This window comes from Struthio camelus, unplaced genomic scaffold (genome assembly GCF_040807025.1).
Source record: "Struthio camelus isolate bStrCam1 unplaced genomic scaffold, bStrCam1.hap1 HAP1_SCAFFOLD_229, whole genome shotgun sequence".
Lineage (NCBI taxonomy): Eukaryota > Metazoa > Chordata > Aves > Struthioniformes > Struthionidae > Struthio > Struthio camelus.
This window is the reverse complement of record NW_027182566.1, coordinates 7,108-17,637: the sequence shown is the minus strand read 5'-3', so window position 1 is coordinate 17,637 and position 10,530 is coordinate 7,108. Positions and strand designations below refer to the sequence as shown.

The window sequence follows — 10,530 nt, the reverse complement described above, 5'->3', positions numbered from 1 at the left end:
GAAGAAGCAAGTGGGAGAATTTCACTGTCCTTCCTTCTTTGCACCCTTGCTTGCTTCCTATGTAACACAGACAGAGATATTCCCCTCAGCCATTCATCGCACCCTGATTTCTCTGTTTCACATTTCAGTTAGAGTCCTCAGAGATTTTATTGTCTTCTTTCTATCTTTTCCAACCACTCACAAAGGATTCTTTCTCAAGCGCACAGCATTTTAAAGAGGTTGTGAATTATTTCATGCCGTGCCTGGGAAATTCCTAGTTCACTTCGACCTATTGCAAACATCCATCACATCTCTGTTTCAAAAGCCAAAACAATCTCCCAGCAAAAATACTTCCTATTGTCTGCAGATGCCAGGCCATCCATTTAGATATGCATTTGGAAAGTTATTTCTTCTTTTTTTCAGTACTTGCCTTTTTTGACTCTGAACATCTGGGAGGATGTTGATTTCAAAGCAAGCCAACACCCAGTACCTCTTTTGCAATCCCCTGATTTCTTCAACAGTTTCTTCCTCTCTGTTTCTCCAGAAAAGGAGTTCAGTTATTGGAAATGTCTGCATCAGACAGTCTCATCTGACATCATTGTGCACTGAAATAGCATTATTGCCAAACCGTTGCCAAGGTCCATTGTTATTAAATGCCCTGACCTAAATGCCTTGCTTTCCCTTTGGTGGAGGGAGGAAGTCTTCTCATCTTAAAGAGCTTAAAGGCTGTCCTTTGGATTATTTGAAATAGGAAGGGTCTGGAACAAATAAAGTACTAAGCAGGGTTATAATTTAGATGCCTCAAAGTTGGACACTTCAGTTTGAGCAAGTTAGCTGACTCCCATCCTGTCAGTGCAGAGAGAAGAGTGTCTGGAGGAGACTGGTAACACTTCTTTCACCTGCCAATTATAGTCTGGGAGGACCCAGCCCCTAGAGCTCTCTGTCTCCATTGACTCTACAGGGAGCTGAGGGAAAACGAGTGCAGACTCCAGCTGCTCACAAACACCTCCCATGAAGTAGATGAAAGTCAGTAGTTGGCCTCAAATCTCTTAATTAGCTCATTTAGTAGCTCATTTCTTGTTTAATCCAAAAAACATATCTAACAGAGAGAAGCCCAAGGAAAACATAGGCTATAAATACTGACATTTTCCCCCCCACTCTTGCATTTGGTTTTAGACATATAAAGAAATGGACCAGGTGACGCCAACAATAGAGTGCCTCAAAAATGCAAGGGGAGAGAAGGAGATGATGCATTTGAAGCAGTGAAACAGAGGTTCTCCACAGACTCTGTTCTCCCCACAGACCTCATGTCAGAATGGGTGGTTCTTACATAGGGAGTAAAATGGGAAGCTCAATAATGGGCAATACTCCATGACTGCATTGGCATTTTAACTTGGGGCTCAGGTTAGTCAAGATCCCAAATGCCCTATCTTGCTCTCTGCCTCTAGTCTGGCACAGGGGAATCTCTGGCCTGGCTTCCTCTGGAAGATTTGCTGAAATCAAACCTCTGGCTGTAATTATCTGAGCAAAAGCTCAAGGCCAGTCACCTCCAGCAATATCACTGGAGCCTCAGTGAATCAGAGGTGACAGTCCCAGCTTCCCATTTTCTGGGGAAGTTCTAACACTGTCCTCTTCGGTTGTGTCTTCTTAGTCTGCTGGATGGCACCTCAAATGATTCCTCTCCTGAATGTGCTTTCTTGGAGGAACCTGCAAAGCTGCTGATAGCTTACAGTGAAGCAGCTTCTCTGCTCCCCATGGGGGTAACCCTCTGTTGAACCCCTTTCTCAGGCTTTGGTTCAAAGGAGTTGCTGTATTCAGGCCCCACATAGCCAAAACTGGAGCTACCATATGTGATAGTGACTATGGCAGTGTGAGACATGGCAGGTGAAGAAGGCTTCGTGTGGCTTTCCCAGAGGATATTCTTGGGCTAGTGCATCTAGTGCAGGCATAAGACAGTGGTCTGTGTGAAGGAGCTCAGCCACACAGTGGAGGAGGGAACAAAGCTTGTGTTTCAGGATAGCTGGTGCCCATGCAGGCTGCTCTCATCAAAGGGATGAGACACAGAAGAAAGAATCTCTTTCCTGGGGACAGAGGGTACCTTGGTATGTAAGATGGTGGGGCTGAGCATGGATAGAGGTGTTAGCAGTCTGGGTAAAGAGGGGCACGGAGCACAAGCAGGGGTTCATAAAGATGTGACAGGTTGCAAATGGCCTTGCAGCAACTGAAAGACATCAGAATGAGCAGGTTGACCATAGCTGTGCCCAGGAAGATGGGGAGGAAGGTCTGGGAGTGGCAAGCAGCTGTGGGATGGTCTTAATCTCCAAGAGGAGGCTGGCAAACATTTTAGAGGCAAAGGGAACCCAATATCTAAGAAGGAGAAGCTGCTGGGGAAGAGATACACTAGGGGTGGAACTGGCAGTTGAGCCAAATGATGGATATCATGATCATATTCCCCATGGCAGTGAGCAGATCAATCACCCGCAGCAGTGTGAAGAAGAGGATTTGCATTTCATGAGTGACTGAAAAGGCCTTCAGGAAGAATTTCCTCACTATAGTATGGTTGGGAGGATCCATTTCAGAACCCAGTCAGCTGAAGGTGTGACAAGAGTAACTGTTGTCATGTGTGGTGAAATTCATCTTGTCACCTTCATCAACTTTCCCTTCCCTTTTCCTAGTCCTACTTTTCTTTCTTGAGGTGGGAGATCTGCACAAGGGATTCTGATTCTCTCTTTGTTTATATCACATGCCATGAAATAAATGTTGATTCATCCCACCTATCTTTACACACAGTAAACACCTCTCCTGCCTCACTTGCTTGAAGTGAGGTAGTCTGGGCTGCTAGCTAAGAACTGGTAGTTGTGGCAAAACTATGGAAATCGAGTTGCATGTATGAAATTCAAGTTTCTCTTAGAGTTGTAATTGTGGCATGGGTGGGTAACAGGCTATCAGGCCTGTGCCAGTGTGCACATTCAGAGCACTCAAGTCATTAATCCTCTGGGTGGTCCAGGAACTCCTCCAGCTAGTGATCTGCACAGATGAGATGATGGACAGGTTTGAGAGTGGGGATGGACTTGAAACTCAGAGGTCGACTGAACTCCTAGCACCTTCCAAACTAAGTGTTGGACTGACTGGTGCAGGGCCTCTCCAAGTGGATATTTCCAATAGTTCGAGAGATTCCCAGAGGCAGATCCTGCTGTGCCTGGACCAATCCCTGTGCTTAACTGTGGTGATCACCACCACAGGAGGGGTACGTGCCCGTTTCAGAGATCCCTGCAGCAGCTCCAGCTGCACAACTGCTTAAATTGTAATTATTTAGGACCCTTGAAGACTAACAGTAGAAACTGCTCCTGCAAATGCGGATATGGACAGTCTTTTGTGCATTATTAGGAGAGTTAGGAGATGCTTTGGCATGTGGCTGAAGGTGATCAGTAGCAATGGACCATGCATACGCTGGAGAGGTCACGCAGGACCACAGGCCAGCTGGATTATCGAAATTCTCCAGAAGAACAGTTCAGGGAGACTTACCTGATCCAGTGGAAGCCAGTGTTGGAAGGACCCTGTTGAAGGAGACTGCCGCCACCATCTGGACAGTGACCAACCACGATGTTCAAGAGATTTGATGCCCCCTGTGAGTGTCACCCTATGCTGAGATCCCATTAATTTAGTGGCTCGGGGTTTGGGGGATCTTTTTGAATAAGCACTGTGCCTGTGTTGAGCTTTGTGCAACAAGGGAAACGTGTCTAAGATGAAACAGCCAGCCCTCACAGGCCAAAGGTAGACTGCAGAGAGATTCTGCATGCCCCCAGAAAGGAGGATGCTCCCCTATTGCCTTTGGATTAGCCCTTGCAATCCTTGGTCAGTTTGAAAAACAAAAGAAAGAAGAGATCTACTACTGGTCTGCATGCAACAAGATTCATTTCACCTAACATTTCACCATTAAAAATTGTGTTCCTTAAATTAAATAAATGAAGGTCTGTTAGCCATCAAACTGGAAGAGAGAAGTACTCTTCTGTTGTAGCTGAAGGAGGAGCCTAGGTGATTAGTTTAGACTTAGACTACTCAATTGCAGATACAGAGTTCAGATGACTGAAAGATCTCCCTTCACCTCCTTTAAAAGTTACAAACTCGAAATGTAACCAACCCAAGCCATTGAATTAGCAACGCTCAAAAAAACAACAAATAGCTGATTAACAACATGAATTACCGTATCTTTACAGGGTTTTTTTTCCCCCTTGGAGAAAGGAAAATACAGTAAAATTGACTCCACTGAAAAAGTACAACATTTCACTAGAAATTTCAATTTTTTTTTTGTCGCAGTCTGCTTAAAAGTTATAGCCATAACATTTCTCTCAAGAGGACAGGTAGCATCACAAGTTTCACAATTTCATATTTCTTTCATTCATTGTTATATGTATATATATATGCAAACATATATATATATATGTATATGTGTGTGTGTATATATGTATATATTTTAGGTAGCTGCAGTGCAAAACTTCTGAACCTGGTGATATCACTGAGGAAGATTCCTTGTGAACATAAAAAGAAGCTTATCTGTGTAAAGGACTTTGGAATAAGATTTTAGAGAGGAAAAATAACATGGAACTAATCTAAAATGCTAGCTTTTTAAAGCTACCTGACCTGAGGTAAACATTGTGATTAAGAAATAGATTCATTTTAGTAGCAACTGTAAAGCAGCAGTGCCCTTGGCCTCTCCTCATACGTCCTGTGCTCCAGCTCCCGACCAGCTCGAGGGTGTCCACTGGGCTTGTGCCAGTGTGTCCATGTCTGTCTGGGAGTGGGGAGCCCTACCTGGACCCTGTGCCCAGACGTGGTCTCTCCCGTGCTGACCCCAGGGCAGGAATGCCTTCCCTCGCCCTGCCGGCTGCTCTCTGCTAACACAGCCAAGCGTGGGGCCGGCCTTGCTGCCCAGGCACGCTGCTGACCCCAGCTCAGCTTGTGCCCAGGACCTGCAGGACTTGATCTGCGGAGCTGCTCTCCAGGGACCAGGCCCCTGCCCAGCCTGCTGTGGGGCTTTTACTTTTCCCAGCAGCCCATTTCTGTGTCCTGTCAAGGTCCCTCGGAAGAACAGCCCTGGGTACCCACCACTGTCGTGCTTGACCCTGAGAGTGCCCTGCCTCCTTCATGCTGTGAGCTTCCCCCAAAAGTGTCCTAGCTCCACCCACTGCTGGGAGCTTCCTCTGACGGTGCCCTGCACCCACATGGTGTTTCCACCCAGGCTGGTTCCCTGCCCAGGCACCTCCACAGCAACAGCGACATGAGTCTCAGCTCACCTGCTGTGGCATTATGTGCAGCAACATTTCCCTGGCCTCTGTGGAGGGCCAAACCAAGAGCTGTGTAGGGTCATCCTGGCTCTGCACAGCCTCGCTGACCCCCCCCCCCCCAGGACCTGACACATGACTGTGCTGCTACCCCAACTGCCCTTTCTGCCCCCAGGAGCTCCCCCCATGGAGCTCCCCCACACCTGGGCTCCCCCACACCTGGGCACACCTTTGCATCCCAGGGATCTCCTGACAGTGCTGGCTGTGACCCAGGCCACCCACAAGGGCCTCTGCTGAGGTGCCTGTGAGACCTGGTCCTCCCATGGTGAGCGTGGGCCAGCACATCTGTGGGGACCTCTCTGGGGACTGTGAGTGCCTGGAGAGCCCAGAAGACAAGCAGAACAGCTGCCTCGGCAAGGCACGGGGGAGCACAGAGCTGGGGAGAGGAAGCTTCTTCCTTTTCCCTACAAACCAGCTCCCAGCTAGGCTCAGAAACTGGGCCCAGAGGGCTGGAGGCAAAGACACCTAGACGGTGACCCCTTGCAGTCAAGCTGTGCCAGCCTCAGGGAGCAGCTGGTCCTGAGCACGGGGCTGGTCAACCCCTCCTTTTGTGTCCTGTCCTGCTGGGAGGGAGAACAGCCTGAATCTGCCCCGGGGAAGTGTGGGATGTTTTGGGGAGGAGGCTGCTGCACTGCAGCAGCACCAGCTGTGTCCCCTCCATGCAGCCCCTGCCACAGCCCTGCCCACCCCTGTCTGGGGCTGCTGCCCCCTCACTCCCAGCCCTCAGCCCCTCTCCTGCCACCGTGGGGACCAGCCCTGCAGGCAGGAGCTCCCCAGCCCCTGGCCCTCCCCACCTCTCCCCACACCAGCAATCCAGCCCCAGCCAGCCAGCAGGATGACCACCTGCCTCCGGGTTGTGATCTATCTATTCATGGAGTCCCAGAAGAGTTTTGGTGGGGAAGGACCTCTGGAGGTCTCCACTCCAACCTCCCATGCAAAACAGGGCTGCTTGGAGCCCTACGGTCTCAGCCTTATGGTGATCACTGGGCTGTGCCTGACCCCGGTTACCATCCCCAAATCTGCTCTGCTCCTCTTGCCCATGCACTGCGGGACAGCACCCCTCATCGGTGGGGCACTGCCCTCCTGCCTTGCCAACACCCTCAGCTCCCGCTTCCCCTTCCCGTACGAAGCAGCCCCACCCTTGCTGCTCCCAACAACAGACTCTTTGGAGCAAAACCATTGGAGCTGTGATACAGCAAAACCTGCCCTCCTGGCTACCCATCATCAAATCAGTTCCCACGTGGCTGCCCTCCCCGCTAAGGCTCTGCGTGCAGTGTTACCTGGCTAGGGGGTCCAAATCTGAGGCACTCCTTACACCTTTCAACTGGCTGTCAGGCAAGGGTTGCTGTTTTGCATATATGGTCACCTTGGGGACCTACAAGCTGCTTCTGCTTGCATCCCAGCTTCCCTTGCCAAGGCTTTCTTGACTGTAGTGAGGGGGCAGGTCCAAGGCAGAGATGGGGAGTCAGGTCAGGAGGCCGGGGACAGGGTCAGGTCAGCACCCAAGCAGTGCAGGACCAGGCACAGGCATGCCCACAGTGTAACTCAGGCAAGGCTCAAGGACAAGGGCAGCAGCTCCCTGGCAAGAGGGAGGAGGCCCCACAAAGACGTCAGTCACTCTCTGTCTGCCCTGCTCTTGTGCCCAGGAGATCCCCCTCCCTGTCAGCCTGAAGCCCCTCCATACCCACCTCTCTCCCCAGCACAGCACAAGAGCTCTGGCTGGCCCTGCAGCCCCTCCAGCAGCTCCTGCTGCCTCAGGAACAGAGCAGCCTATCCTGAGCCTGCTGCACATAGACACCTGTTTCTTGTTCTCATTTTCTAACTCTAAATGCTGCCCTGCTTTTCTCCTCAGACAGCCCTGCTCCCCAGAGCACCTTTCCCCAGGTGAGTGTGTCTGTGCTGGCCTGGCCATCTGTTCCTGCACCCTTCTCCTGTGCTCCCCACATGTCCCTGGGCTGGTGGTGCTCCTCTGCAAAGTGAGTGGGCTCTAGGACCACAGGGTGACTCCTGAATCTGCACTGGCTGTGCTGCTTGGGGCAGGAAGCAGACTCAGCCAGACAGAGATCACCACCACTGATACTACTGGCACATGTCTGTGCTCATAGATAGCGCTCAGAGTGACCCCAGGGCGTTCACAATGGCACAAGATGTATTCGGGTGTGCACTACCTCTAGCCTGTGGTATTTCACTACAGGTGCATCAACTACTCTCCAGTCCCCCTTCCCTGGGCCTCCTGGGTCCACACCGCCTCTCCAGAGATTACAGAGCTGTCCCTGGAGATCCCCTGAGCTTTCCTGCTTCCTCAGGTTCCTCTCCAGAAGGATGGGCATCTGTCATCAGTGCTGTCACCTGTGGGACAGCCCCACACAGGTAACTCAGAGACCATTCACCATCTCCACTTGGTGACATTGGTCTCCAAGAAATGAGCCCTGAATCCAGCTCTTGCTCCCTAACACAGTACACTGGGACTCTGAGCTCATCCCCTGGAGCCCACAGGGCTCACAGGCAGAACAGCAGGCCCTTTTGTGGGGCAATCCCTTGCGGGTATTTTTGACCTCCGTTTCTGAAGAAAGCCCAGACTTCAGGCATGCCACTGAGGAGATCCTCTTTTATCATAGGAATGTTATTCTGGAGGCCAGGTCGGGCATAAGAGTGCCCATTGCCTTGTCCTGCCTGTATTTACAGGACACACGCACACATGGAAGCACAACCCTACCACCACTAGGTTACTGGGCTGCATACCCACGTTAGAGTGCAGAAGGATAGCATGGGAACAACTCTAAAAAGAGAAATTCCTGTTGTTGATGGTGGACATGTCTCCAGGAAAGGTTCAGTCGCCATGTGAAGGGTACAGTGAGGAAATGCCTGCTGTGGCAGCATGGGGATGGTACTGTCAAGTATGGAGTCTGTCCCCACAAGCTGCTGCCTGACTCCCCTCCCCTCCACTCCCCCTCCACTTGTAGCTTTGGAGCACTAGAGAGGGAAAAGACCAGCCCATGGTGACAGCTGGCAGCCACCCTCACAAGAGAGGGATGGGAGATCACACCCTGACTGTGGTCTGGACAGCTGAGCTCTCCTAGTGGACACAGGACCCATGGTCTCACCCCATCTTTACTCATCTGAGCCAGACTCTGTCCCACTGAGCTCCCTTCGTGTCAGTGCCAAAAGAGTCCCTGCAGAAGGAAACTCTCCTCGCTACACTGAGGGCATCCAAGGGAGCTCAGACTGGTGGGATCTGAGGTTCCCCCACCTATGTTGATGAAGGGGGAAGCCTGGCTTCCTGCCTCAGCACAGTCTTTTGGTCAAATTCAAGAGAGGGATTCCTGAGGACAATTGCCATGAACTGGAACTTTTTTTTTTCCCCATTAATGTAGGAGAGAAAAATAAGAAATAAGAAATGAACAGCACCTGGCCTGAATGCCAAATGACAGAAATGATGAGTGGATATACATGAGATGGTTACTGGTGCTGATATTGTACCCATTGAACCAGTTTTCCCAGTGCATCCTTGAGCTCCTTGTTCCTCAAGCTGTAGATGAGAGGGTTCACCGCTGGAGGCACCACTGCATACAGGACAGCCACCACCAGATCCTGAGATGGGGAGGACAGGGAGGGAGGCTTCAGATGGGCAAACAGGACAGTGCTGACAAGCAAGGAGACCACAGCCAGGTGAGGGAGGCACATGGAAAAGGCTTTGTGTCGTCCCTGCTCAGATGGGATCCTCAGCACAACTGTGAAGATCTGCACATAGGACAGCACAATGAAAATGAAACACCCAAAGCCTAAACAAAGACTAGCCGCAAGAACTACAAATTCCCTGAGGGATGCATCTGAGGAGGAGAGTTGAGGATCTGGGGAATTTCACAGAAGAACTGCTCCACAACATTGCCTTCACAGAGTGGTATGGAAAATGTGTTTGCAGTGTGCAGCACAGCATTGAGAAAACCAGTGCCCCAGGCAGCTGCTGCCATTTTGACACAAGCTCTGCTGCCCAGGAGGGTCCCGTAGTGCAGGGGTCTGCAGATGGCAACAAAGCGGTCATAGGCCATGACTTGGAGAAGACAGTACTCTGCTGTTATCAGGAAGAGAAACAGAAAGACCTGGGCAGCACATTGTGAGTAGGAAATGGCCCTGGTGTCCCAGAGGGAATTGGCCATGGATTTGGGGACAGTGGTGGAGATGGAGCCAAGGTCGAGGATGGAAAGGTTGAGGAGGAAGAAGTACATGGGGGTGTGGAGGTGGTGGTCACAGGCTACGGCTGTGATGATGAGACCGTTACTCAGGAGGGCATCCAGGTAGATGCCCAGGAAGAGCGAGAAGTGCAAGAGCTGCAGCTCCCGCGTGTCTGCAAATGTCAGGAGGAGAAACTCATTGAGGGAGCTGCTGTTGGACATTTGCTTCTCTCCAAGCATGGTGAACTGTCCAAGGAGGAAAAAAACATTGACAAGTCAGGACAGACTTCTCTGAGCAAAACTTTTTGTTTTGCACAGAACCCTCTCCCCCTCCCCCCAGACACATGCCCATTACCTCTCCTCATCTCACCAGGACCGTCACTAAGCTCTGTGGTTTGAGCTCCAGATTGTGCTGTCCTGAGTTTGCAGTGAGGAGCAGAGGCCTCTGCCTGTGGGCTCCGGAGAAGTCGGTCCTGACCTACAGCTGTGGGTACACAGGAACAAAGATGGCTAAACTTTCATATTCACAGTTGTAGTCAGATTTCATTCACTCATAATGCTGAAGCGCTTTTCAGCATCTTCACTCTCAGTTCTAAACATTGTGGGTTCACTACTAGTTTTAAGGATTTCTTTGTTTTCTTTTAACTTCCCCGTCACACCTGAGGAGGATTCTTAGAGTTAGAAATCCCCAGCACTTCTACTGCACTCAGAGGGAACAGCTGTGAATCCTGGGAGGCAAAAGGATTCACTCTGGCTTTAGTGCAGAGGGAGGAGAGCTGCTCCGTCCATCAGTCTTTTTCCCAGCTGCCCTGTGCTCACATCTCTGAAGTGGATGACACTTGCACTCATGTTACCCTAACAAGAAACAATACTGCTGCGAGCAGAGGAATCCAGTTTCAAAGAGCAGATCACCAAACTCAGCACCCTTTCTCAGAGTATCTGAAGGAGGTCTCAGCCCCTCCCTTCTAGCCGGGAACACATTGGACTCATCCCAGTTGCCCACATCCAGTCACCCAGGAGCATTTCCATGGCCTTTG

The 10,530-nt window shown here is 50.8% G+C and overlaps 1 pseudogene; it reads right to left on the bottom strand.

The window, feature by feature from the left end:
• Positions 1-8,780: 8,780 nt before the first annotated feature.
• On the bottom strand, positions 8,781-9,715 carry LOC138064882 (olfactory receptor 14C36-like; annotated as a pseudogene).
• Between the last annotated feature and the right edge of the window lie 815 nt (positions 9,716-10,530).